This window comes from Macaca fascicularis, chromosome 10, assembly GCF_037993035.2.
Source record: "Macaca fascicularis isolate 582-1 chromosome 10, T2T-MFA8v1.1".
NCBI classification, from domain to species: domain Eukaryota; kingdom Metazoa; phylum Chordata; class Mammalia; order Primates; family Cercopithecidae; genus Macaca; species Macaca fascicularis.
In genome coordinates, this window is record NC_088384.1 from 59,127,752 (window position 1) to 59,139,450 (window position 11,699).

General features: G+C 43.7%; 1 long non-coding RNA gene across 2 annotated transcripts in view; it reads right to left on the reverse strand.

Annotated features, from left to right (window-relative positions):
• Positions 1 to 9,602, reverse strand: part of LOC135965548 (uncharacterized) — a 28,806-nt gene extending 19,204 nt beyond the window's left edge. For both annotated transcript variants that reach the window (XR_010578528.2, XR_010578527.1), the window contains exons 1-3: positions 9,406 to 9,602; positions 8,424 to 8,570; positions 1,162 to 1,255 (exon numbers count right to left, since the gene is read on the reverse strand). This is a non-coding gene — a long non-coding RNA (uncharacterized lncRNA). The remainder of the gene's footprint in view (positions 1 to 1,161; positions 1,256 to 8,423; positions 8,571 to 9,405) is intronic.
• Positions 9,603 to 11,699: the final 2,097 nt, after the last annotated feature.

The window sequence follows — 11,699 nt, forward strand, 5'->3', positions numbered from 1 at the left end:
CTGTCTCAAAAAGAAAAGAAAAAAAGAAATTTGAAAATATTGTGCTAAGAGAAAAAAAGCAAACTACAACAGATCACATATTGTACAATTCTATTTCTATAAAAGGTCTGGATTAGGCAAAACTACAATGGCAGAAAATAAATCAGTGTTTGTCTATGAAGACATGGGAATGTGGAGGAAGTAGGAGGTAGTAGCTAAGAAGTGAGGGTTTCTCACTCATAAGTGGGAAATTCATAAGCGAGTAATCACTTCTAAAAGTGACTGTGGTGATGGGCAGCTCTCTGAATATTCTAAAAACCACTTAATTGCATACTTTCTTTTTTTTTTAGTTATTTAGAGACAAGTTCTCCTTCTGTCACCGACGCTGTAGTGCAGTGGCACCATCTGGTCTCAACTATAGGTTTCACCTATGCCTTCTGGGCTCAAGTGATCTTCCAGCCTCATGTCCACAAGTAGTTGGGACTGTAGGCATGAGCCAGCACACCCAGCTAATTTTTGTATTTTTAGTAGAGATGCTGTTTTACCTTGTTGCCCAGGCTAGTCTCAAACTCCTGAACTCAAGTGATCCGCCTCCCTCAGCCTCCCAAAGTATTAGAATTATAGGAATTAGCCACTGCGCATGGTCTGAATTACAAACTTTCATAAATGAATTGTATGATATGTTAATCATATTTCAATAAAATCATTATTTAAAAAAGGGGCTGAGCATTGTGGCTCATGCCTGTAATTCCAGCACTTTGGGAGGCCAAGGTGGGCAGATCACCTGAGGTCAGGAGTTCGAGACCAGCCTGGCCAACATGGCAAAACCCTGTCTCTACTAAAATACAAAAAATTAGCCAGGCATGGTGGCGTGCACCTGTAATGCCAGCTATTCATGAGGCTAAGGCAGGGGAATTACTTGAACCAGGGAGGTGGAGGTAGCAGTGAGCCGAGACTGTGCCACTGTACTCCAGCCTGGGTGACAGAGCAAGAGTCCGCCTTGCTCCCTCCTCAGTCTCAAAAAAATGCTGAGATTACAGTCATGAGTCACTGTGCCCAGCATGTATATCTCTTTCACTAGCTGTTTCTGAGATAAATCCTTTACAATGAACCAGTCACAGTAAAAAAAAAAAAAAAAAAAAAAAAAAAAGAAAACAGGGATTGAACAAAGGTGCCTCCTACCTGCATATAACGCCAGCACTTTGGGAAGCTGAGGCAGAAAGATCACTTGAGGCCAGAGTTTGACACCATCCTGGGCAACATACCAAGATCCCATCTGTAAAATAAAAAATAAAGAAGTTAGCTGGGCATAGGGGCAAATGTCTGTAGTTCCAGTTACTTGGGAGGCTGAGGTGGGAGGATTGTTTGAGCCCAGGGGTTTCAGGCTGCAGTGAACCATGATCGCACCACTGCACTGCAGCCTGGGTGACAGAGCAAGACCCTGTCTCTAGGAAGAAAAAAGAAAAAGAAATGCAAGTTTTTACCACCTTCTGAGAGTAATGGACTTTCAGGAGGAATAGAGGAGAACAAAAGACCACCGAATGGTTGAGGGTGAGCTGCTGGTTAGGCTCAGTTCCCAGCTGAGTAGTATCTGAAAAATTCATTAGTAAAATTATGGTTCTAGGGGTGAGTCATGCAGTCAAATGATGAATGCTAAATCCATTACAAATGTTTCTTTACATGAATTCCAGTGAAAAATTCCAAGTTCCTAAACAGCAAGTGAGTAGCTAGAACTATAGGCACATGTCACCTTACCTGGCTAATTTTTAGAAAAATTTTTTGTAGAGATGGGTTTTCACCATGTTGCCCAGGCTAGTCTTAAACTCCTGAGCTTAAGCGATGCTCCCGCCTCAGTCTCCCAAAATGCCGAGATTACAGTCTTGAGTCACTGTGCCCAGCATGTATATCTCTTTCACTGTCTGTTTCTGAGATAAATCCTTTCCAACGAACCGTCATAGTAAATTGGTGAGATGCAGTGGCTCACGTCCATAATCCCAGCACTTTGTTGAGGTTGAGGTGGGAGGATCATGTGAGGCCAGAAATTTGAGACCAGCCTAGGCAACATAACAAGACCCCATCTCCACAAAAAATAAAAGAACATAGTTAGCTATGGTGGGGCAGGCCTGTGTTAGCTCAGCTATTTGGGAGGCTGAGGTGGGAGGATCACTTGGGGCCAGTTCGGGGCTACAGTGAGCTTTGATCACACCACTGCATTCCAGCCTCGCAACAGAGTGAGATCCTGTTATCTCAGGGAAACAAAGAAAATAACCTGTTTTTCTGAGTTCTACAAGCTGATTTAGCAAATGATTCAACCCAAGAAGGGGGCCATGATACCCTGCTTTCTAACTGATTGGTCAAAAGTACATGTAACAACCCAGGGCTTGCAATTGGTTATGTGAAGTGAGGGTAGTCTCATGGGACTGAGCCCCCATTCTGCGGGGTCTGTACTAAACTGCAGGGAGTGTCAGAATGGAATTGTGGGATACCGAGTTGGTATCCAGATTGTCCAAAAATTGGTGTAGAAACTCCACACACACATTTGGTTTCAAGTGTTTGACCATAACTACTATTTGAGAAAAAACAACAACAACAACAAATCAACCTTATCCATAGCCCAGTCCTACCGAATTATTGAATGTTAGAACAGAAGGTCTCACCATTGACTTGAGAGCTGACGTGAGGAACGTCACCACCATCCTGCTCTCCTAGGACTCCTCATATTCAACAGACAGGGTGAACACTAAAACTTGGGCCATGATCCCTGCACAAGCGAAGTAGTAAGAAAGTGAGGGGCGGGCTGGGTATGTTGGCTCACACCTGTAATCCTAGTACTTTGGGAGGCTGAGGCAGGTGGATCACAAGGCCAGGAGTTTGAGACCAGCCTAGCCAATATGGTGAAACTCCATCTCTACTGAAAATTCAAAAACAAATTTGCTGGGCGTAGTGGTGCATGCCTGTAGTCCCAGCTACTAGGGAGGCTGAGATAGGAGAATGGCGAGAGCCCGGGAGGCGAAGCTTGCAGTGAGCCGAGATTGTGCCACTGCACTACAGCCTGGGTGACAGAGGAAGACTCCATCTCAAAAAAAATTTAAAAAAATTAAAAAAAAAAAAGAACAACAATCTATAAAATAGAATAAGCATACAACAGGCTGGGCACAGTGACTCACTCCTATAATTCCAGCACTTTAGGAAGCTGAGGCAGACGGCGCATGAGGTCAAGAGATTGAAACCATCCTGGCCAACGTGGTGAAACCCCATCTCTACTAAAAATACAAAAATTATCTGGGTGTGCTGGCAGTGTGCCTGTAATCTAAGCTACTTGGGAGGCTGAGGCAGGAGAATCGCTTGAACCAGGGAGTCGGAGATTGCAGTGAGCTGAGATTGTGCCATTGCTCTCCAGCCTGGTGACAGAGCAAGACTCCATCTCAAAAAAAAAAAAAAAAAAAAAAAACCCAAATACAGTAAAATATAAAATCTCTGTTTCTCCTAACCTTCTGCTGGTGCCTCAATTTCTGCTGGTACCATTTTGTCATTGCCCTCTAAAGAATAATGGCTTCAGCCGGGTGAGGTGGCTCACGCCTGTAATCCCAGCACTTTGGGAGACCAAGGTGGGCGGATCACGAGGTCAGGAGATCAAGACCGTCTTGGCTAACATGGTGAAACCCCATCTCTACTAAAAATACAAAAAATTAGCCAGGTGTGGTGGCGGGCACCTGTAGTCCCGGCTACTCAGGAGGCTGAGGCAGGAGAATGGCAGGAACCCAGGAGGCGGAGCTTACAGTGAGCTGAGATAGCACCACTACACTCCAGCCTGGATGACAGAGCGAGACACCGTCTTCAAAAAAAAAAAAAAAAAAAAAAAAAAAAGAGAATAATGGCTTCATAAAGAGAAAATAAACACCACATTATAAACCAGTAAAAACTCACATTGAAAGAGAAAAGAGAACATAGGTAATAATGCAACAACTTTTAAGACATAATAAACATATAAAAAATGATTCTTTTAACTCAATCCAAACGATGTTTTATAATTCAGAAAAAAATGTAACACTTATATTTGGAAGCTAAAAAACATTATTTTAAAATACAAATACATAGCAGACCCAAGCAAGTTTGGGCGTTCACTACTAGTGTAACTACATGATAAAATTACTGGCTATTGGAATATGAAGAAGTACAATTATGGTTCAAGTACCAGGTTCATCTGTCACTGACACACACACATACAAATTAGCATGAATGCTTGCTTTGCTCACTTAATTAACTCTCTAAGTTCAGGGTTTGCTGTGGAATGCTCCCTGTTTCCATTTTCACTGTGGTGAAAGCTATGGAAACCCAATCCATGTAATTTCATCCAAGCTGTACATAAAGTAACTCATAAGTAAAAACTTAAGATACTACCTTTAGTGTTAAAAACATTTTAATCCCAGTAATATAATCTGCCTGCTTCTAAAAACTGGGACATAAAGCAATAGATTAATTAGGTAGTCACAAGGGAAACAGGCTCATCCTACTGGAGCAGAAGTTTTATTCACAACTAGGAAAGAAAGAATCTAAGATATCAGAGGGCTGGTTAGGATTAAGACCACAAGCTGCCCCCAGTACACATTCACTGTCCTTAAAGATCTGAGCTATTAACATGGAAAAGATTGAAAAACACTGCCTTCAAGTATAAATAAAAATCTATTACATTTTAGTAAGCACACATTGTTTCAGGGGAAGGGAAGCAGATGCTCATCTATTTTGTCCCATCTATTGATAACTAAATTCAGAAGCTGTACTAAAATAAAATAAAAGTTATAAATATATTTTCTTTTTATTTTTAAAGAGCAATGATTATAATCTGAAAAACTCACTTGGTGGCTACTATTCTTGAATTAAAAGTGCCATACTGAGGTGAAATCTTTTTGGTTTTCCGTATCTAGCTTTATCATGTCACAATTATCTTGGGATTCTTTCCTACTTACTGCATACTGTGAAAACTCACCTGAAATCAGAACTCTAGGTAAATCTATAAACCTGTATCTATGAATCCATCTTTAACTCAAATGTAAAACATACTTTCTCTGCACACATTTCCTTTCTTTTTTTCACCATAATATTTGGATTTAGGGAGCATTAAGTTCTTTGACTGTAAAGTCAAAGAAAAAAGAGATGTGAGGTCAAAGGAATGAGAGATAAAAAGGAAAGGCCAGTAGTGAAAAAGGACAATCTCAGTAAAGAATAACAGTTAAGACGGTTGTTCATGGTATTACCCAAACATCAAGAGTTTGGTTCAGGTCCCGCTGCTCACCAGACAGAAAGCCAGTCACTAAGGTGACAAGTATTGCCAAGGAAGAAAGCTTTAACCTGGTGCTGCAGCCCCGGAGATGGGAGCTCAGTCTCAATGCATCTCCCTGACTAAAACTAGAGCAGGTACGAACTATAACAATGTATAAGAGTACAGAAATTAGGGAGCAGCAGGAGGCATCTGGTGCTCTGATCTGGTATGTTTCAGTTATTTGATACTTCCTGAAGGTCTTTTTTTTGAGGGGAGAACTGGGATAAAACGGATACAAGTTTCAAGCTTTAATATAGCAAGGTCAATTTTTACATAGATCCAAAAACAAAAAACAAAAAACCATCCATGGGACAATTGAGCTGGTCTCAATGTAAGCAATGACTTCATAGGTCCTTTCTTTTAAAACCTAAAATAAACAATTAACTTCATATGATATGCTCAATCTAAAGAAAATATATCTATGTACTCAAGGCCAGAAGAGATAGAAGTAAAACCTAATACTAATAGCCTATGAGTCTCAAGTTTGGGAACACTATAGAAATTTATAAAAAGGTAATAAATGCATAAAACTTAAAGATTAACAAGTGCTTTTTCAGAATTCTTCTAAATACTAAGTATTGACATGACCTTACCAATACTTGCATTACTAACCATACAGTAAGAACCTGACTTCTGACTATTCTGAGATAAGGGATAAATATGTAGTTTACCTTAAATGAGAAAATGTGTCATGTACCCACTTCAAGCTTCACAACACGGAAAACTGACTTGGAAAATGGTTGCTTGTGAAGTTCATTTATATGTTATAAAAAGGCCAATATATTTTTTTTCCTTTTCCATACAGAAAAGTAATACTATAGTTTTAAATACTAAAACACAGTCTGTGGAATGCAAGGAACCATTAAATACAAATAGAATGTAGATACTAAGACACAGTCTGTGGAATGTAAGGAATCATTAAATGCAAACAGCATGTAGGAAAATGGAAGTGAAAAGATTATACCTGGCAAAGACTTCAGTAGGACTTTTTCCTCAACATCATCAGTTTCAGAAGGGCCTGCTTTGGGATACAAAGATAATACTTCAAAAGTAACACCCCCAGGCCAGATGCAGTGACTTAGCCTGTAATCCCAGCACTCTGGGAAGCCAAGGCAGGCAGATCACTTGGGGTCTGGAGCTCGAGACAAACCTGGCCAACAGGGTAATACCTCATCTCTACCAAAAAATATAAAACTTAGGCAGGTGTAGTGGCAGGCACCTATATAATCTCAGTTACATGGGAGGCTGAGGCCAAAGAATCCCTTGAACCTGAAAGGCAGAGGTTGCAGTAAACCAAGATGATACCACTGCACTCTAGCCTGGGCAACAGAGCAAGAATCCGTTAAAAAAAACAAAACCATGTTCATATAGTTAGGCTCCACCACTCACTCTCTTAACTATCCTGTAATTCTGCCCACTCTACACCCAGTCACTGATGCACTTGTATCAGTGGCCCCCTTAGAGCTTGGAACCTGGGTTTCATTCCCGCTCTATAGCTATATAATTTAACAACTTTCCTCTGAATTTGTTGGATTCTAACCCTACATATCATAAATTTTATTAATGTTACTGAATGCTGAATGGGGCTGTGATATCTTCAGTTTCAGAAATACCGAACGACCTATAAACAAAGGACTGGTAAACAGAATTCAAATTTCTATATGCCTTGAAATACTAAAGCAATGTACTGAGAAACACACCTAAGAAACTGCAACCAATCTACTCTAGACAAAAGTTTAGACAGTATTTGTTCAAAATAAGCTATGCGGTGGTACTTATGCATATTCTTATATATATCAACAGTAATTTACATGTCATAACCTTAAAAATTTTAAAAATGTCAAAATTGTAGGCCTTAACCATTTTTGTGGACTTAAAAAAGATACAATATATGTATTTGTTTCTTTAAAGTAGTCAATAAAATGCACAAACTTCTACCGCAATCACTTAAAAAAAAAGAGTTCATACTAAAGGTTATACTAGGAATAAAAGAGGGCTCAGTACTTCAGGTTCTTGAAAGCAAAAGTCAATAAAGCCTTGTTTTGGTTATGAATCTTGGCCTTAAAATACTATGCACATGATCATCCCCGACTCTTCCTTTTCCTGTTGCAAAGGTGTGGTGACAAACCAGGTTTGCTCAAGCAGATAATATTCTTGATAAAAGTGGAAGAGAAATAACATAAAGGGAATATCATTCCTTAATGATCTCATAAATTGGAACTTATTACCCCCGTGCCTCTCACGTATCTCCAGACTCATATGTGAGAGAGATGAAAAGGCTATTTGCTACCAACATTTCTTTTGATGCTTCATTTTATACCTTGAGTAACTACTTACAACACATTAATAGGATCAGGAAAGCATAGCTATTCAAGTAACGAAATAATTACGCAAGTATCTAAAACATAGTAATGGACCACTTATTTTTAAAATCCAACACGCTGCCAAGTAGTTTATTTTTAACTCAGTTTCGGTTTGTTGTTAATGTCATTGCTTGGAAAAAAGCAAACAAAAGGAGGAGGAGAAACAAGAATAGTAACAAGAAATATAAACAGGAACATAAAGAGGAACATGATGATGATGATGAGAAAAAGAAAAAACAGGAGAGGGAATCCAAGGCCTGTTACGATGCCTTTTTTCCCCTCCTTGATTCGTGAAATTTGAAAAAAGTTCAAGATTTTTTCACAACAAAAAACAAGCAAAAAGACACACAAATAGTAACCCCCTAAATTTTGTTATGAGATAACGGTCCACTCCTATGTGGCTCAGGAGCCAGCAGGAGGAAGGGACCCTTCAGATTCTGCAGGAGAAAGGGGAGGACTAAAGGGGAGGACCCTCCTTGCTCTGGCTGCACCTTCACCGCTGCCACCAAGGCCCACGGTACAGCACCCGCACCTTCCTACCCACGCCATGCCAGGCCGGGCCAGGCAGAGGCCGCAGCACTCCTACTCCCCCTTCCTGGCCCCGACTTGCTGCTACCGCTACCACTAGCACGGATACCAATACAACCATCGCTGCTGTCGCCCTAAATGCACTGGCCCTCCCTACAACGCTCCTACCACCTGACCACTACTATAGCCCTGCCCCAGTCCCCTGCCCTGGCCGCGGCCAGCGGGCCTCCTACCATTCCTCCGGTGCGCTGTGGTCTCTGTCGCTGCCGCCCATCACAGCGAGGCAAGCCACCGCGTGGAGGCTCCAGCATGTGGCAAGTGGATCCTCTTTCTGGTATGGAGCAGCGGGGGCGGGGGTGGGGGGAGCAATCCAGAAAAGCCTAGAATACGATGCAGGGAGGCGTTAGAGCTCAACTTGGCATGCCGGCCACTGGGTGGCAGGGGCTAGTTTCAGCGAAGGCACTCACACCCACCCTCCAAAGTCCAGCCTCTCCTTCCGGTCCAAGCTGGCCAGGAACTGGGGCCCGGGTTGGGGACTGGAGACTTTACAGTGGCTGGCTCCCCACTCCACAGGAACCGCTGGGCCCAACGGGGCTGCTTTCCTCACGGAGCAGGAACAGCAGACACTCAGACCCTGCCACATCCCCACCCAAGTGCTAGTTGCCGTTCCTGATGCCTCCACCCACAGGGCCCTGTCACCTCGTAGTGTCCGCTACTCTGTGTCCTGGGGTCGCAGGTTGGCTCTGCAACACAGCGAGAGGACACAGAGCCGGGAACCACCACGGGTGTGGGAGTCCTGCCGTTGCTCAGGATTCCTGCAGAAACGCTGTGCGCCCACCATGCTCCATTAGGAGTAAGAGGAGACCGTCCTCTAGAGTCTGGAGTCAGGCTCCTTCCTTGGAGGCCACTGCTGTGGCGACCACCTCTGCCACCCGCCGCCGCCTCCTCCGGCAATGCAGCCCCCGATAGCGCCCCTAACCCGCTCCGGCAGTGTAGCGCCCGGAAAGCACCCCAAACAACCCCCTACTGGCAGGCAGCGTAACCCCCGATAGCGCGCTAACCCATGCCCTACTGCGGGGAACCCAACCCTCCCCCTGTGGCAGGCAGTGCAGCCCTGGATAGCGCCCCAACCTGCTCCCTGCTGAAGGCAGTGACACCCTGAAGAGCGCCCCCAAGTCACTCCCCACCGCGGGCAGTGCAGCAGAGGATACGCACCTACCCTGCCGCCTTTCTACCACTCCCGCTGCAGTGAAGTCTCCATCGCCAACCTCAGGGAGGCGAGCCACAGTGCCCCAGGGTCCAGCCTCCAGCCTGTGGTGGGGTCGTTGGTGGGGCGGGCCCCTCTTCTCCTCTTTCTGTAGCAGAGCGCGGAGCAGCTCCAGCTGCCCAGCGGCCATCTTACCACTCTGTCTGCGCTTCCGGCTCCGTCTAGCCACCCACGTTCTGATTGGATGACAGAAAACCTCTAGGCCTATTCTGATAGGACTTTACTATCATGTTCTGATTGGTTTGCCTAAGACTTGCTGTCATCCAATCAGAACATGTAGTCCAGGAATCTCGGTATATAAAGCATGCTAAGGGCCAGTCAGACCATTGCAAGCTCTTCTGCGTCTGTCCATTCTGCAGTTGGTTCCTGGCTTAGAATGGGGGAAGGAACAGTCCTGCCACACACACGCTGGAGGCTGCAGCCTGCAGCTCTGTGGCTCCTTTCGCTGGAGTGGGTGGTGGCAATGGGTAGTGGCAATGGAGACCGCAATGCAGCTGGAGCAGTAGGACGACTGCTGTCAGCGGAAGCTGCTCTATGCCCTGCTACAGGAGGAGGTGAAAGGGGAGCCCCTGTCAAAGGCTGGAGGCTGGAGCTTGTGGCACCATGGCTCGCCTCACCTAGCTGAAATTGGTGGCCGCCACAGTGACTGATGCTTGCCTGGAGTGGTAGAAAGGCAGCCGGGTAGGTGCGTATCTGCAGTTGCACTGCCCACAGGCGGGGTGTGGGGGGTTGGGGGACGTGGCTTGCGGGTTCTCAGCTCCTGGCACTGTCCCCAGTGGGCTACAATGCTGGCAGCAGGGGTGGGTTAGGGGCGCTCTCGGGTGCTACACTGCCTGTGGCTGGGGGGTGGGTTGGGTGTGCTATTGGGGGCTAAACTGCTGGCTGGGTGGCAGGGGGGCGGATTGGGGGCAGCATCCGGGGCTGCACTGATTGCTCTAGCTAGGATTTCCAGCACTATGTTTAATAACAGTGGTGACATTGTGCATCCTTGTCATGTTCCAGATCTTAAAGGAAAGGCTTTCCGTTTTCCCCATGCCCTATGATTCTAGCTGTAGGTCTCTCATACGTGGCTTTTATTATCTGAGGTATGTTTCTTCTATACCCAGCTTTTTGAGAATGTATAGCATGAAGAGATGTTGAATTGTATCAAATGCGTTTTCAGCTTCAATTGATCATATGATTTTGTCCTTTATTCGGTTGATGTGATGGACCACATTGATTGTGTGTTGAACAGTTATTGCATCCCAGGGATAAATCTCAGTTGATCATGATGAATTATCTTTTTAACGTATTGTTTAATTTGCTTTGCTGGTATTTGTTTGAGGGTTGTTGCATCAATATTAATTAGAAATACTGGACTATAGTTTACTTTTGATGTCTTTGTCTCATTTTGGTATCAGGGTAATAATGGCCTCACAGAATAAGTTTGGAAGCATTCCCTTCTCTGTTTTTCAAAATAGCTTGAGTAGGATTAGTAGTAGTTCTTTAAATGTTTGGTAGAATTCAGCAGTGAAGCAATCAGTTCCTGGCCTTTTTTTTTTACTGGGAGACTTTTTATGATGGCTTCGATCTTATTGTTACTGATCTGTTGTTCTGGTCTTGGATGTTTTCATGATTTAATGCCGATAGGTTGTATCTAAGAATTTGTCAGTTCCTCTAGGTTTTCCAATTTACTGGCTTGTAGTAAGTAGTCAGTGATGATCCTTTGATTTTCTGCAGTATCCATTATAATGCCTCCTTTTCATCTTTGATTTTCTTTATTTGAATTTTTTTTTTTTCTTAGTCTGGCTAAAAGTTTCTTTTCTTTTCTTTTCTTTTTTTTTTTTTTTTTTAAGATAGAATCTCACTCTGTCACCCAGGCTGGAGTGCAGTGGTGTGATCTTGGCTTACTGCAACCTCTGCCTCATGGGTTCAAGCAATTCTTCTGCCTCAGCCTTTCAAGTAGGTGGGACTACAGGTGCGTACCACCATGCCCGGCTAATTTTTTGTGTTTTTTTGTAGAGATGGGGTTTCATTGTGTTAGCTAGGATGGTCTTGATCTCCTGACTTGTAATCTGCCCACCTTGGCCTCCCAAAGTGCTGGAATTACAGGTGTGAGCCACCGTGCCCACCCCAGCCTGGCTAAAAGTTTTTTGATTTTGTTTACCTTTGCAGAAAATCAACTTTTTGTTTCATTGATCTTGTGTATTTTTTTATTTCAGTTTTATTTACTTACTTTATGATCTTTATTTCTTTTCTCGTA